This window comes from Gopherus flavomarginatus, chromosome 16 (genome assembly GCF_025201925.1).
Source record: "Gopherus flavomarginatus isolate rGopFla2 chromosome 16, rGopFla2.mat.asm, whole genome shotgun sequence".
NCBI lineage: Eukaryota > Metazoa > Chordata > Testudines > Testudinidae > Gopherus > Gopherus flavomarginatus.
Window position 1 is genome coordinate 9,363,216 of NC_066632.1, and position 16,618 is coordinate 9,379,833.

Genomic DNA, 16,618 nt, shown 5'->3' on the forward strand with positions numbered 1-16,618 from the left:
TGGGGGAAAGTTGGGCACTTGAGAATTTGCTGGTTTTCTCCTGAGGTGTAATTCATGAGTGGCTGTCTAGCAGCACTCAATACTGTGTAGCTGGGAGTGAGTTACATGCTGGAGACTGTGTGTTAATTGGCCAAGAGGGGCTGTTCTCGTGGGAAAACAGTGGAAAAGGCACCCCATGCTGGAGGACTGAGGGGACAGCTATTTAACAGTCCAGATTGTACTCTGGGTAACGTCACAGACACTCATTATGACAGAGCCTCTTACAACACAGAGAAAGTAAATCCATGTCCCAGAAATCGAAGACTCCAGACAGAGGGCAAGTGTCCCTGGCACTGCTTCTTGCTGACAGAGAGGTTCAGAGACAGTGCGAGAATCCTAGGGAAGCTGGGAACAGGAAGCATGGGCTGGCGGGGTTCGGTGTAGAAAGGGAACAGGAAGGGCAGGGATATTACTGAATCCAGGATCTCAGCAGTACTAGATGACAGGATAGCACATAGTGCAGCCCATTGGAAAACACAATCCCAACTATACATACAAAATGATGGGGTCTAAATTAGTTGTTTCCACTCAAGAGATGGATCTTGGAGTCACTGTGGATAGTTCTCTGAAAACATCCACTCAATGTGCAGCAGCAGTGAAAAAAAGTGAACAATGTAGGAAATAATTAAGAAAGAGATAGATATGACAGAATATCTCATAGATCATATTTGTAAAAACAGCAAATAAATCCATGATACACCCACACCTTGAATACTGCATGAAATTGTCACCCCATCTCAAAAATAGATATATTGGAATTGGAAAAGGTTCAGAAAAGGGCAACAAAAATGATTAGGGGTATGGGACAGTTATGCTAGACCTAACCCCCAGTTTCACTTGAGCAAACAGGAGATATTTGACACTGTGCAATACGGCTCCTGTGCTCTGTTCCCAAAGTGTTTTGCAGCAGAGGAGAGTCTCAGGTATTATGTGTGTCACTGGTCTATTTGGGTGATGCTGAAACAGGACAGGATACAGATGGCATTGTGGGGGTGGCGTGAACCTTCACTCTTCATTTCCCCTTCCAAGAACAGAAGGGACAGGAACCCTTACCCAGCGAGGTCACAGTCTCATAGTTCTCCTGCATGACATCCCAGTAGAGGGCTCTCTGAGCGGGGTCCAGCAGAGCCCACTCTTCCCTGGTGAAATACATAGCCATCTCCTTGAAGGTCACCGGCTCCTGAAAGAGTAAGAGTCCAACACTAAGGATTTGCTGCCCCACTCACAGCCCCACTATTTGTGGCAGAGAAGAGTGAATCAAATGGAAGCTCTGGGTGGATCATAGTCAGGAGAGTTCCACCTCGACTTGGCTCAGAGTATCCAGCAAATTCCAGGGTGAGGGGATGAAGAGAGAGCCCCTTATCTCTCCCAGCATATCCATCACCCCCCTACTAGCCACTGACTGATACAGGAGATGGAGCCCCTAGCAGGGTCCAGGGAGAGCTCGCTGGTAGGATGCCCAACACCCTCCTCATTGTGAGGAGCGGGATATGAAGGGAGATGCAACTCCAATAAGCCTGACTCATGGGTGTCCCCTTTATATCTCACAGCAGCTGATGGTTATTTAATGAGGTCAGGCTCCAGCACTAGGAGTCTGGTCAGTTTGACTAGCTCCATGGAGGTGGGTTATTTTCTCTCTTCACAAATTAGGGCATTTCCACCTCCAAACCTCCTGGGTCTGTTCCTAGAATCTAGGCCACTTAGTAAATAACTCCCAGCAGGTCTGCCACACCCTGGCCTCCTCCTTTCCCCACGCTGTGAATTTCCTGCCCCGCTCCAGCCTCCAAACCAGTCTCTGCAAACCTTCCCACCTCTGGTGAATTTGCTCTCCCTTTCCTCCAGCAGGAACCCACCAGCAACCCCCCGATAATCTCTACCTGGACTGACTCCACTGCAGCCATTTCTCTTCCCTGTCCCACGCCAGGCTGGGATGAGCTGGAGCAAAACATTCTGCAGCCTGTCTGGGGGAGAAGGGCAGTTGTGGGCGTTTCAGAACCGGTTTTAGTTAATTTCACATCACAATTCCCCCAGGCCCTTTCCCTGCAGACAGACACCCTAGATTCTGTCATGCTGGGAAATGCTCAGTCTGTTTATTACAATTTAGACCTGGCCCCTCCTGCCAGGCTAAGTCCACAGACACATTTTTAACCTCCCTTCTCTCTCCCTTCACCCCTTCTCTGAACACAAGGCTAGAAAAGAGCAGAACCAATGGAGTCACAGTGGGGGATTCCCTCAGACACTGACCCCACGGCAGTCACACCCCAGCAGGGGGAATATGGAGTCAGGAACTGGCTTTTGCTCTGTCTGATCCTTGTTTTGTTCACTGGAAAGTGGTTCTGCCCCAGGATGCAGCAATACATGTGTATGGGTGGACTAGAGAGCTGGAAATCTCTCCCCCACATTCATTTCTCCCACTGCCCCTTTCAGTCTCTCCTTCCCCTGTCCTCTCTCCCTGCCCCTCTGGCTGGGACAGTCCCATTCCTGGGGGCTTTGCTCTCCCATGGCTGGATTTCCTCCTGGCAACCGCTAATGGGAGGAGAAATGAGGTGGTGTTGTTTGTGCAGAGTCACTTTCTTGCCAGACCCTAGGACATTCCCTGAGGTCTTTCAGTTACCTGGAGCCTCTGGCTCAGAATTTAGTAGTAACAGGGCCCAGGACTGCCCTAGGGGGCTAGGACCAGCTGCAGAAAGTCATCCCCTGGGCCGGGCAGAGAAGAAGCTTTAATTAAGGTCACTTCCCAGCACATAGCCCCACTGGGAGAGCAGCAGCTGCCAAGCCTAGTCTCCCAGATCACAATGGAGGCTGCAGCATCTGACCCAGGAAGCTGAACCCCAATATCCTGAGCAGAGAGGGACAGAGTGTTTGAGCAGCTTCCCTCCTTTAGCTCTCTGGGGAGAGCAGCTAATGGGAGCCCCTCCTCACAGGGAGAATGGCTGATCTCATTTGACCCACTGTCCATCTGGAATCACTCTTTGTCTTTCCATACAGTGACTCTGGATTAACAACGGTCTCAATGACACCGGATTTCAGAAAGAATGAGTTCAGAAAGCTGTGGAAAAGACCATCGTGTGGCAGTGCTGACTCCCTTCCCACCTCCCTCACCCCCGCAGATCTAGGACAAGGACTGGGGACAAAAATTTTCCAAACGGAACCGAAAGTTCCTGCAGTTTTCAAAAGAGGAGAAAAGTAAATTCTGTGATTTCACACTAACAGTGTTTGCTAAGTGGACAGAAAGTTATCCCAGTGACAGGGCACGTGACTGGGGAATGGACTTGGTGACCTGGTTACTAGGAGCCAGGACTCTGGCACAAGTTGACCAGAGAGAAGGATCATGGTTAGCAGCAGCCCCCAGACACTCCCTAGTACCCAGAGCCCAGACCCCCCAGCCAGGGGCCCCAGACACCCCCCAGCCAGGATCCCATCAGATATTCCCTGGGACGCAGCCCCCAGAATCCCTGGCCAGGGACCCCAGATACCCCTCAAAGCCCCACCAGCCACAGAACCCCCACCACACCATGATTGCCAGGTTGGGAATCCCAAAGGGTTTCCCCCACCAAGAGCCCCCAGCAGCCAGGGACCCCCTCAAGGGACCCCCCCCCAACTGGGAACTCAGTCCCTCACTGCCTGCCTAGGAACTTCCTCACCCTCCAGAACGATCTACCCTGACATTTGCCTGGGACCCCCTTCTCTTCCCAGTGTGACCCCCTGATGCTTTACAGTGCGACCCATCACTCTGCTTCCCTGGCATGCCCTCACCTAGTGCCAGGGATCCCCTCCCCCAGCTCTGTGCACTGGGCATGGGAACAAAACCAGAAACCAGCAGGGGAAGCACAGACAGAGCCCCTGGCACAGAACCAGGCTCCCTCTAACCCTCTGTCCCTCCTCCCCAAGAGACACCCACCCTCACTGTTCTGCAGCCACCATGCCCCCAGCGATACCCACCTCCAGGACCCATAGCCTCAGGGATGGGCACATCAGAACCACCACCCCCGAAAACCCCAAACCTCCACAACCCACCAACCTGACCAGGGTATCCCCTGCCCAGCCACCCAGAGGCCTCCCCCTATCACAATGCCCCTTCAGCTGCAATCTCCCCACACAGACACCTTCCCTGCCCCTGCAAGTGTTACCTCACAGAGTGTGAGAAGTGGCTAGAAAGTTAACACCACCTCCTGCTGACCAGTCACACAGGCAGAGGGAGCCTGGGGAGTGCTTCTTTAACAGGAGAATGGAAGGCCTGGAGGGCAAGAAAGGTCCACGGACTGTCACTAGCAATTAATGGCCACCATGGATCCACTGCAGAGGCGGCTACATCTTAGCACATTGGGAAACAACCCATCATATTCAATTAGAAATAAAACAACTAGAGAGAAGTGGGGCAAATGTTTGGAGTATTTTATATCAATCTTTGAGACAGGCAGAGAGAACCCTGTCACAAACGACATTTGATAACATGAGAGAAAACCACCAAGATCGGAGGGGATTTGATGTTGCTATTAAATAACTAGTGGAAAGGAGGGACTGTTGGACTGGATTTTATATGACTGTCCAATACATAAACAGAATGTGATGGTCCCCCCCTTGGCCACGGGGCAACCATTCACGTGAGCAGCTCAGAGCCCTTTGAGGAGCTGATTTAAGGGCGAGGGGGAGCTGGAAGGCTCCCTGGACAATGGAAGGGGGCCGCAGGGGGATTGGGAAATGGGGTCTGGGCAGTCTCCATGGGGGATGTGCTCCTCCCTTCCCTTCCCTTCCCTGGCAGAGAACGGGAACCTCATCCCATCCCACTCCAGTGGGAGCCATGTTCTGGGGAATGACCCAGGGCAACAATTTCCCACCCAAACAAGGACAAATCACTGCAGATAAAATGAGTGGGAAAATCCACCCCTCATCGGAGAGATTTTAAATTGACATTTGAGAAGCATGGAGATAAAAGGGAAAATCAGAGGCAACTAGAGAGCTGATCATTGGGGGGGAGGGGAGGAGAATCTCCATAGATTTTATAGCCACGTGTGATAATGAGAGAGAAAAGGGGAAATCTTGAGAGAATGTGTGTGTGGGAGGAAGTGGCAAAAACAGTGACAGGATCCAGTTAACTCACCTCCCTCCCCCCCGGGAATGTCCTGGCTGCACAGAGACAGATCTACCCCCGCAGTGACCTCCCCCTCCCTGCAACTCCGGCTTCTCCTCCCCCCTCGACACCTCCGCCCTCACACCAAAGGGGGGGGCTCTGCCAGCGCCTCCCCCTGAGCTCAAATCCTGCTCCTCCTCCCAGCCCGGATTGTGCCCTTTAGCTCCCCACGAACCCTGCCTCCAGCTGTCTGACCCCCCCCGCCCATCAATTTCCTGCTCTGTGCCCGCCCCCCCCGCTCCCTGTTACTCCCCCGCCCCGCTCCAACCCCGCCCCCATCGCCCGGCAGAATGTTACGGGTGGTCCGGGCAGGGGGAAGGGCAGAGGCTTCAGCGGCTGTTACTGGGCATGCGCAGTGCCCGGGAGTAGCACATTGCTATGGGGAGTGATTTAATCCAGCGCCTCCCCCGCCGGGCCCTCCCTCCATCCATGAACATCCACTTGATTCTTTGGCTTTCCGTTACGCTTGTCACGCAGCACTGTGCTGAGTCCCGGCTGTGGACTCTGTCTATCATAGCCTGGAGATTTTTTCAAATGCTTTGTCATTTCATCTTCTGTAACGGAGCTCTGATAGAACAGATTTGTCTCTCCATACAGCGATCAAATCCAGTACCTCCCAGACGGTCCACGCTGGAGCTCGTTTTGGGTTTGGGACTGCATCGCCACCTGTGCTGCTCAGAGCTCCATGCTGGGCAAACAGGAAATGAAATTCAAAATTTGCGGGGCTTTTCCTGTTTACCTGGCCAGTGCATCCGAGTTCAGATTGCTTTCCAGAGCGGTCACAAGAGTGCACTCTGGGATACCGCCCGGAGGCCAATACTATTGAATTGCCGCCACACTAACCTTAATCCAACATGGCAATACCGATTTCCACGCTACTCCCCTCGTCAGGGAGGAGTATAGATATCGGTATTAAGAACCCTTTATATCGATATAAAGGTCTTCATTGTGTGGACGGGTGCAAGGTTAATTCGTTTTAATGCTGCTAAATTGGGTTTAAATGCGTAGTGTAGACGAGGCCTAAGAAAGCGGCTGTTTGACCTACAAACAACGACAAAGTAAAACCTGCAAGAGCAGCCTTTCAGTTCAGAGGCCTGATAATAAGATGTTACTAATAACTGATGAAAGAGTTACAAACGACTCAAAACCATACTCAGAACAAACCAAATGGGAACACAGACAACATCATTTTTCTTCGCTGCTCTTCAACCACGATATTCTCCCCATAGGGAGGTCCACCGCTCCTGGAGGTTCAGTGCCACAGTAACAGGGTGATGTGTGCAAGGGATGGAGGAAGCTGCTATTCCATCTCCCTAGTCCAAAAATCAGTTTAAAAGCTAGTCCTGAGATAGAGGAAGTATAAGTTATTAAAGTCATAAGAACTAATTTAACATTGTGATTCCAGCCAATGTTAAAATGATCTAACATTCAGGTTAATAGAAACATTTCTAGTCCTCTGCATAGAACGCTCAAATGATGCAAAAATAGCAAGTTTGCTTTATAAAGTCATAAAAGGGGTGTCATCCAGAATCTGACACTTGGTGAAACGTAAGTCTAGAACACACAACCAGTTTGGGGATTGTGCTCTTCTTCTTAACAATCTGCCCTGAGGTTGCCACTCACAGTCACAAGCTACTCCAGATGGCTGGGGCCCTCTCATGGATCAGTAACTGGTTAGCAGCTTGGAAAGAAAGAGTAGTACTAAATAGTCGTTTTTGCAGTGGAAAGGGGTAAATAAAAGGCTTCCAAAGTATGAGACGAGGCTACAGACATTAGGGCTGGTCAGTTTAGACAAGACCGTAGAGCACCAGTTCTCAACCAGGTGTCTGCCAAAAGAAACCAGGCTTGACCCACATCCCCAAGCCACCAAGCCTACCTGCCTGCATTGAAGGGGGAGAGAAAGGGCACAACAAAAAATTGCAGCATCAATGCAGAAGAGAGAACTCTTCCCCTGCCATTATCAGTAAGGGTTGCCTCACAGCCACTGACTCCCTGAAAAGAAATAGCAAAAGTCCAACCACAATTCTACTTCTTTTCCACTACAAGAGATAATGGGTGGGAGCTGCTCTCTTGAGACTGTCCTGCTGCTGCCCAGGCACATGGCAGACAGAGCTGGGCCCGCAAGCCAATGGTTTTGATCGCTTGAAGGCCCAGAGGGAAAAGAGACAAGGGCTCGTGTATCAGAGAATGGCTTTGATCCATTGACCTCTGGGTTATGGGCCCAACACGCGTCCGCTGCACCACTCTGCTGGCTCTTTACTCCCCCTGCCACCCAGCCACCTCTATCTGGATTAGTGCCTTACGAGCTCTCACGCTGGCAGGCATATGCGCCGGCTGCTAGGCAGCTGCCCTAGTCACAGGCTTTTACAGCTTCTACAGGGTAAAAAGGATCTATTTGGGGTTTGGACCCCATTGGGAGCTGGGTAGCTGAGTGCCGGAGATGGGAGTACTGCTTAAACTGTTTTCAATTAAGCCTTCAGCTCGTGGGGGATGAGGTTCAGCCTTTGATCCGTGTCTGCAGCAGGCAAGCGCCTCTGGCTCAATCGGCCCCCACCCTGCCCCCGCTGTATTAGCAGACTAAAACCTGGAGCAAAGGCACACGCCTTGCAAGGGAACAGGAGCCAGGATCTCGAACAAATGTCAACATTTTAGTAAGATGACGTTCAAAGAAGAAAAAGGTGTACGGTACAGCATTTAGGTGTAGAAGTTTCTGGTGATCAGGGAACAATGTACAGATTACCCAGGGGATGCGAAGTTCGGTTTAAGATCGGGTGGCGTAAGGAATACCGAATCTGCAATAGCCCTGACTGGGGGTAAAAAGTTAACGTACAGACACTGAGTTAGGAGGGTATGTTGTCCATGTGAGGGCTACGTTCAGGTGTGGAGTTTAAGAAGCGGGTACGACAATGAGAATGGATTCACCCGCGTTTGGTGAGTTTTAACATTCAGTGTTTTTTAATCTTTGCCACAATCTAGTTTAAGCAGGGTCGGTATGAACTCTACCCTGCCATCTGTTGGTGATCTGTTGTAAAGGCCTTTTGGGGCTGATGTCATTTGCATGGTTACACCCACCCCAGATTGCATGAGGGGAGTGCTTGTCCAAATGGTCATTTCAGCTGCTGTGGGATCCCCCATCTCTTTGTTATTGGGGCAGGAGTAATCAAGTGTATTTTCCTGTTTAGTTTGGATCAAGGAGAGAGTAACTGTACCTGGCATTTGAGGCCTGAGAGCTTGCCCCTCGCCTGGAAAGGACTCATCATTAAGGAGTATGGGTTCAAAACCCCCCCCTCCCCAAGTGTGTGGGAAGTAGGAATAGATGTTTGTTCTTGGTCTGATTGATTTTTTGTCTGGTGTCTAAAGACAGAGGTATTTTTGAATATCTTTAGAATTGTTGTTAGTACTGAAGTTTCTCATCTTAAAGTTATGCTACTAGATTTCTTCTACAGTATATTTTGGTGCTGAAAGGTAAAAAGTTGCTTTGTGTGTGCTGTTATGGAGTGAACTAACAAAGGTTGGTTGCAGATAGGGTGCATATGCCACAAAAGTTGTGCCTGTCCCACCCCAGCTGTGGTCCCAGAGTCCAGAATTTGCATAAACTCACCCCCTTACCTGTGACTAACAAGCTTGCCCTGCTAACTCTTCCAGCAAAACAGGCCAAAGAAAGTGTATGCAAGCCCTGTACTGCAGCCCCAGTACTATTTTCGGTTCCTTCCCACAGATCTTTCACTTCGCACCAGTCCAGTTCCTTGCTGTTGCTTGTCCAACCACTGCATGCATGTGCTAGACCGGACCCTGAGCTGATTCCTGACTGTTGTGCTCCATACAGCCTGGCCTGTCTGTGTCTCTGTGGTGCAATGGGTCAGCACGTTTGGCTCTTAACTGAAAGAATGGTGGTTCAAGGCCACCCAGGGACAGTGATAAGCCTGTGCTACTTCCTTGCTTTCCTGCGGGCAGGGCCGGCTTTAGGCCAATTCAACCAATTCCCCTGAATCGGGCCTCGCACCCAAGCCCTGCTGGTGCACTGTACTAGGGTGGCCCAGCTTCCCCAGGGGGCAATTTACAGGGCCTGGGGCTCCCAGCAGGGACTGGAGCCTCAGGCTGTTTAAATTGCCACCAGAGCCCCACTGCTGGAGACTTGGGGGCTATTTAAAAAGTCTGGGGCTCCCCTTGCTTTTACCGCCCCAGCCCTTTAAACAGCCCCCGGAGCCCCGCCACTTCCACAGAGCTCCCGCGGCTATTCAAAGGGTTGGGACGGTGGAAGCAGGAGAGCCCCAGGCCCTTTAAATAGCCCCCGAGCCCTGGGCTGCTGCTGCTACCTTGGTGGAGGAGCGGGCACTTACCGGACAGGGTAGGCTGTACCCCCTGTACCCGCACCCCTGCCCTCAGCCAGCCCCTGCTGCACCCCCTGCCCTGCCTGCACCAGCCCTGCACCCCGTGCCCTGTCTCCAGTCAACTCTTGCCGCACTCCCCTGCCTTAAGACAGCCAGTCCCATACTCCTCTGTCTCCAGGCCTGCAAACCCCTGCGCACTCCCCTGAGGCCCTGCCTGAAGCCAACCAGCCCACTCCACCCCACATCCCCCTGCCTGCTGCCAGCCCCTGTCAGCAGCCAGTCCCACACACCCTGACCTGCCTGCAGCCAGCCCATTTGCAGCCAGTCCTGCACCCCCTGTCCTGTCTGCAGCCAGCCCCGCACGCCTTGCCCTGCTTGCAGCCAGACCCGACCTCCAGTCAGCCCCTGCCCTGCCTCCAGCCAGCCCCATGTCCATGGTGCCCTGCAGTTCCCAGGGCAGTAACCCTGCACACACGCTGCAATGAGAGGGGCAGTGAACAGCTGTGACCCACACATGTGCACACCTTAGGGTGACCAGACAGCAAGTGTGAAAAATTGGAACAGTGTGGAGGGTAATAGGATCCTATATAAGCAAAAGACCCCCCAAATCGGGACTGTCCCTATAAAATCGGGACATCTGGTCACCCTAGCACACCCCCAGCGAGTGGCGGGGACCCACACATGTGAAACGGAGCTCATTTCTAGTTCAGGTCCATCTTTGGAAACCCTCCCAGTAACAGTCTCTCTCTTACACGTATCAAGTTTGTGGACAACACCAAGCTGGGAGGGGTTGTAAGTGCTTTGGAGGATTGGATTAAAATTCAAAATGATCTGGATAAAACGGGAGAAATGATCTGAAGTAAATAGGATCAAATTCAGTAGAGACAAGTGCAAAGTACTCCACGTTGGAAGGAACAATTGGAGGCCAGAGAAGAGCAGAAACAAAGGAGTCACTTTGGGGGATTCTCCCTGTCATTGTCCCCAAGGCAGCTGTCTCAGGTTTACAAAGGTGTTTCATGTTCCAGTCTTTATACAGTCTCTCCTGGGAGTGCCCCTTTCATGGACTGGGCCTAGTTTTAGTATTTGGTAGTTAACAATCTTGGTTTATTGTTCATCTAACCAGTATGTGTGGATTGAAGTGTGTTGGAAACTCTGTTTGGGATAACAAGCCGGTGCATGTCATTTTCCGCTGATGAAATGACAGGCTTCATATGAGCTTCGGTCGTTCAGTAGCGTGCTGGAAAGTGCAAGATGCACATTTTTGGGGGAAAGTTGGGCACTTGAGAATTTGCTGGTTTTCTCCTGAGGTGTAATTCATGAGTGGCTATCTAGCAGCACTCAATACTGTGTAGCTGGGAGTGAGTTACATGCTGGAGACTGTGTGTTAATTGGCCAAGAGGGGCTGTTCTCGCGGGAAAACAGTGGAAAAGGCACCCCATGCTGGAGGACTGAGGGAACAGCTATTTAACAGTCCAGATTGTACTCTGGGTAACGTCACAGACACTCATTATGACAGAGCCTCTTACAACACAGAGAAAGTAAATCCATGTCCCAGAAATCGAAGACTCCAGACAGAGGGCAAGTGTCCCTGGCACTGCTTCTTGCTGACAGAGAGGTTCAGAGACAGTGCGAGAATACTGGGGAAGCTGGGAACAGAAGCATGGGCTGGCGGGGTTCGGTGGAGAAAGGGAACAGGAAGGGCAGGGATATTACTGAATCCAGGATCTCAGCAGTACTAGATGACAGGATAGCACATAGTGCAGCCCATTGGAAAACACAATCCCAACTATACATACAAAATGATGGGGTCTAAATTAGTTATTTCCACTCAAGAGATGGATCTTGGAGTCACTGTGGATAGTTCTCTGAAAACATCCACTCAATGTGCAGGAGCAGTGAAAAAAAGTGAACAATGTAGGAAATAATTAAGAAAGAGATAGATATGACAGAATATCTCATAGATCATATTTGTAAAAACAGCAAATAAATCCATGATACACCCACACCTTGAATACTGCATGCAATTGTCACCCCATCTCAAAAATAGATATATTGGAATTGGAAAAGGTTCAGAAAAGGGCAACAAAAATGATTAGGGGTATGGAACAGTTATGCCAGACCTAACCCCCAGTTTCACTTGAGCAAACAGGATATATTTGACACTGTGCAATACGGCTCCTGTGCTCTGTTCCCAAAGTGCTCTGCAGCAGAGGAGAGTCTCTGGTATTATGTGTGTCACTGGCCTATTGGGGTGATGCTGAAACAGGACAGGGTACAGATGGCATTGTGGGGGTGGCGTAAACCTTCACTCTTCATTTCCCCTTCCAAGAACAGAAGGGACAGGAACCGTTACCCAGCGAGGTCACAGTCTCATAGTTCTCCTGCATGACATCCCAGTAGAGGGCTCTCTGAGCGGGGTCCAGCAGAGCCCACTCTTCCCTGGTGAAATACATAGCCATCTCCTTGAAGGTCACCGGCCCCTGAAAGAGTAAGAGTCCAACACTAAGGATTTGCTGCCCCACTCACAGCCCCACTATTTGTGGCAGAGAAGAGTGAATCAAATGGAAGCTCTGGGTGGATCATAGTCAGGAGAGTCCCACCTCGACTTGGCTCAGAGTATCCAGCAAATGCCAGGGTGAGGGGATGAAGAGAGAGCCCCTTATCTCTCCCAGCATATCCATCACCCCCCTACTAGCCACTGACTGATACAGGAGATGGAGCCCCTAGCAGGGTCCAGGGAGAGCTCGCTGGTAGGATGCCCAACACCCTCCTCATTGTGAGGAGCGGGATATGAAGGGAGAGGCAGCTCCAATAAGCCTGACTCATGGGTTTCCCCTTTATATCTCACAGCAGCTGATGGTTATTTAATGAGGTCAGGCTCCAGCACTAGGAGTCTGGTCAGTTTGACTAGCTCCATGTAGGTGGGTTATTTTCTCTCTTCACAAACTAGGGCATTTCCACCTCCAAACCTCCTGGGTCTGTTCCTAGAATCTAGGCCACTTAGTAAATAACTCCCAGCAGGTCTGCCACACCCTGGCCTCCTCCTTTCCCCACGCTGTGAATTTCCTGCCCCGCTCCAGCCTCCAAACCAGATTCTGCAAACCTTCCCACCTCTGGTGTATTTGCTCTCCCTTTCCTCCAGCAGGAACCCACCAGCAACCCCCCGATAATCTCTACCTGGACTGTCTCCACTGCAGCCATTTCTCTTCCCTGTCCCACGCCAGGCTGGGATGAGCTGGAGCAAAACATTCTGCAGCCTGTCTGGGGGAGAAGGGCAGTTGTGGGCGTTTCAGAACCGGTTTTAGTTAATTTCACATCACAATTCCCCCAGGCCCTTTCCCTGCAGACAGACACCCTAGATTCTGTCATGCTGGGAAATGCTCAGTCTGTTTATTACAATTTAGACCTGGCCCCTCCTGCCAGGCTAAGTCCACAGACACATTTTAACCTCCCTTCTCTCTCCCCTCACCCCTTCTCTGAACACAAGGCTAGAAAAGAGCAGAACCAATGGAGTCACAGTGGGGGATTCCCTCAGACACTGACCCCACGGCAGCCACACCCCAGCAGGGGGAATATGGAGTCAGGAACTGGCTTTTGCTCTGTCTGATCCTTGTTTTGTTCACTGGAAAGTGGTTCTGCCCCAGGATGCAGCAATACATGTGTCTGGGTGGACTAGAGAGCTGGAAATCTCTCCCCCACATTCATTTCTCCCACTGCCCCTTTCAGTCTCTCCTTCCCCTGTCCTCTCTCCCTGCCCCTCTGGCTGGGACAGTCCCATTCCTGGGGGCTTTGCTCTCCCATGGCTGGATTTCCTCCTGGCAACCGCTAATGGGAGGAGAAATGAGGTGGTGTTGTTTGTGCAGAGTCACTTTCTTGCCAGACCCTAGGACATTCCCTGAGGTCTTTCAGTTACCTGGAGCCTCTGGCTCAGAATTTAGTAGTAACAGGGCCCAGGACTGCCCTAGGGGGCTAGGACCAGCTGCAGAAAGTCATCCCCTGGGCCGGGCAGAGAAGAAGCTTTAATTAAGGTCACTTCCCAGCACAGAGCCCCACTGGGAGAGCAGCAGCTGCCAAGCCTGGTCTCCCAGATCACAATGGAGGCTGCAGCATCTGACCCAGGAAGCTGAACCCCAATATCCTGAGCAGAGAGGGACAGAGTGTTTGAGCAGCTTCCCTCCTTTAGCTCTCTGGGGAGAGCAGCTAATGGGAGCCCCTCCTCACAGGGAGAATGGCTGATCTCATTTGACCCACTGTCCATCTGGAATCACTCCTTGTCTTTCCATACAGTGACTCTGGATTAACAACGGTCTCAATGACACCGGATTTCAGAAAGAATGAGTTCAGAACGCTGTGGAAAAGACCATCGTGTGGCAGTTCTGACTCCCTTCCCACCTCCCTCACCCCCGCAGATCTAGGACAAGGACTGGGGGCAAAAATTTTCCAAACGGAACCGAAAGTTCCTGCAGTTTTCAAAAGAGGAGAAAAGTAAATTCTGTGATTTCACACTAACAGTGTTTGCTAAGTGGACAGAAAGTTATCACAGTGACAGGGCACGTGACTGGGGAATGGACTTGGTGACCTGGTGACTAGGAGCCAGGACTCTGGTACAAGTTGACCAGAGAGAAGGATCATGGTTAGCAGCAGCCCCCAGACACCCCCTAGTACCCAGAGCCCAGACCCCCCAGCCAGTGGCCCCAGACACCCCCCAGCCAGGATCCCATCAGATATTCCTTGGGACGCAGCCCCCAGAGTCCCTGGCCAGGGACCCCAGATACCCCTCAAAGCCCCACCGGCCAGAGAACCCCCACCACACCATGATTGCCAGGTTGGGAATCCCAAAGTGTTCCCCCCACCAAGAGCCCCCAGCAGCCAGGGACCCCCTCAAGGGACCCCCCCCACTGGGAACTCAGTCCCTCACTGCCTGCCTAGGAACTTCCCCACCCTCCAGAACGATCTACCCTGACATTTGCCTGGGACCCCCTCCTCTGCCCAGTGTGACCCCCTGATGCTTTACAGTGCGACCCATCACTCTGCTTCCCTGGCATGCACTCACCTAGTGCCAGGGATCCCCTCCCCCAGCTCTGTGCACTGGGGATGGCAACAAAACCAGGAACCAGCAGGGGAAGCCCAGACAGAGCCCCTGGCACAGAACCAGGCTCCCTCTAACCCTCTTTCACGCCTCCCCGAGAGACACCCACCCCCACTGTTTAGCAGCCACCATGCCCAAAGCGATACCCACCTCCAGGTCCCATAGCCTCAGGGATGGGCACATCAGAACCACCACCCCCGAAAACCCCAAACCTCCACAACCCACCAACTTGACTAGGGTACCCCCTGCCCAGCCACCCAGAGGCCTCCCCCTACCACAATGACCCTTCAGCTGCAATCTCCCCACACAGACACCTTCCCTGCCCCTGCAAGTGTTACCTCACAGAGTGTGAGAAGTGGCTAGAAAGTTAACACCACCTCCTGCTGGCCAGTCACACAGGCAGAGGGAGCCTGGGGAGTGCTTCTTTAACAGGAGAATGGAAGGCCTGGAGGGCAAGAAAGGTCCACGGGCTGTCACTAGCAAATAATGGCCACCAGGGATCCATCCCAGAGGCGGCTGCATCTTAGCACATTGGGAAACAACCCATCATATTCAATTAGAAATAAAACAACTAGAGAGAAGTGGGGCAAATGTTTGGGGTATTTTATATCAATCTTTGAGACAGGCAGAGAGAACCCTGTCACAAACGACATTTGATAACATGAGAGAAAACCACCAAGATCGGAGGGGATTTGATGTTGCTATTAAATAACTAGTGGAAAAGGGGGACTGTTGGACTGGATTTAATATGACTGTCCAATACATAAACAGAATGTGATGGTCCCCCCCGGCCACGGGGCAACCATTCACGTGAGCAGCTCAGAACCCTTTGAGGAGCTGATTTAAGGGCGGGGGGGGAGCTGGAAGGCTCCCTGGACAATGGAAGGGGGCCGCAGGGGGATTGGGAAATGGGGTCTGGGCAGTCTCCATGGGGGATGTGCTCCTCCCTTCCTTTCCCTGCCCTGGCAGAGAACGGGAACCTCATCCCATCCCACTCCAGTGGGAGCCATGTTCTGGGGAATGACCCAGGGCAACAATTTCCCACCCAAACAAGGATAAATCGCTGCAGATAAAATGGGTGGGAAAATCCACCCCCCATCGGAGAGATTTTAAATTGACATTTGAGAAGCAAGGAGAGAAAAGGGAAAATCAGAGGCAATTAGAGAACTGATCATTGGGGGGGGGGAGGAGAATCTCCCTGGATTTTATAGCCACGTGTGATAATGAGAGAGAAAAGGGGAAATCTTGAGAGAATGTGTGTGGGAGGAAGTGGCAAAACAGGGACAGCATCCAGTTAACTCACCTCCCTCCCACTCCGGGAATGTCCTGGCTGCACAGAGACAGATCTACCCCCAATGACCTCCCCCCCCCTGCAACTCCGGCTTCTACTCCCCCCCCGACACCTCCGCCCTCACACCAAAGGGGGGGCTCTGCCAGCGCCTCCCCCTGAGCTCCACTCCTGCTCCTCCCCCCAGCCCGGACTGTGCCCTTTAGCCCCCCACGAACCCTGCCTCCAGCTGCCTGACCCTCCCGCCCATCAATTTCCTGCTCTGCGCCCGCCCCCCCCACGCTCCCTGTTACTCCCCGGCCCCACTCCAGCCCCGCCCCCAGCGCCCAGCGGAACGTTACGGCTGGTCCGAACAGGGGGAAGGGTAGCGGCTTCAGCGGCTGTTACTGGGCATGCGCAGTGCCAGGGAGTAGCACATTGCTATGGGGAGCGATTTAATACACCGCCCCCCCCTCCGCCGGGCCCGGGGTCCGCCCCTCCCCCCCACACGACGGCCGGGCCCCGGCCCCCCCATCCCAGCGGGGCGGGCGGGCGGATCCTCCTGCAGCTCCTCTGGTGCCGAGGCGGCTCCAAGGCTTCTCCCAGGCTCCCTGGGGCAGAGTCACTTTCCCGCCCCTCAGCGCCTCTCATTCCCCGGGGGCTCCGGGTCACAATGTCCCACCGCCCTTCCCCCGCCTCCAGCTCCGGCATCTCCCCTCCTGCCCCCGCCAGCCACACCAAGGGGAACCCCCGGGTCCCAG

At 52.6% G+C, this 16,618-nt stretch overlaps 2 non-coding genes across 2 annotated transcripts; one reads left to right on the top strand and one right to left on the bottom strand.

Annotated features, from left to right (window-relative positions):
• Positions 1-6,398: 6,398 nt before the first annotated feature.
• LOC127035786 (U2 spliceosomal RNA) lies at positions 6,399-6,591 on the bottom strand. Its single transcript, XR_007769945.1, has one exon. It is a non-coding gene; the product is annotated as a U2 spliceosomal RNA (small nuclear RNA).
• Positions 6,592-9,010: 2,419 nt separating this feature from the next.
• Positions 9,011-9,084, top strand: TRNAK-CUU (transfer RNA lysine (anticodon CUU)). Its single transcript has one exon. It is a non-coding gene; the product is annotated as a tRNA-Lys (tRNA).
• Positions 9,085-16,618: the final 7,534 nt, after the last annotated feature.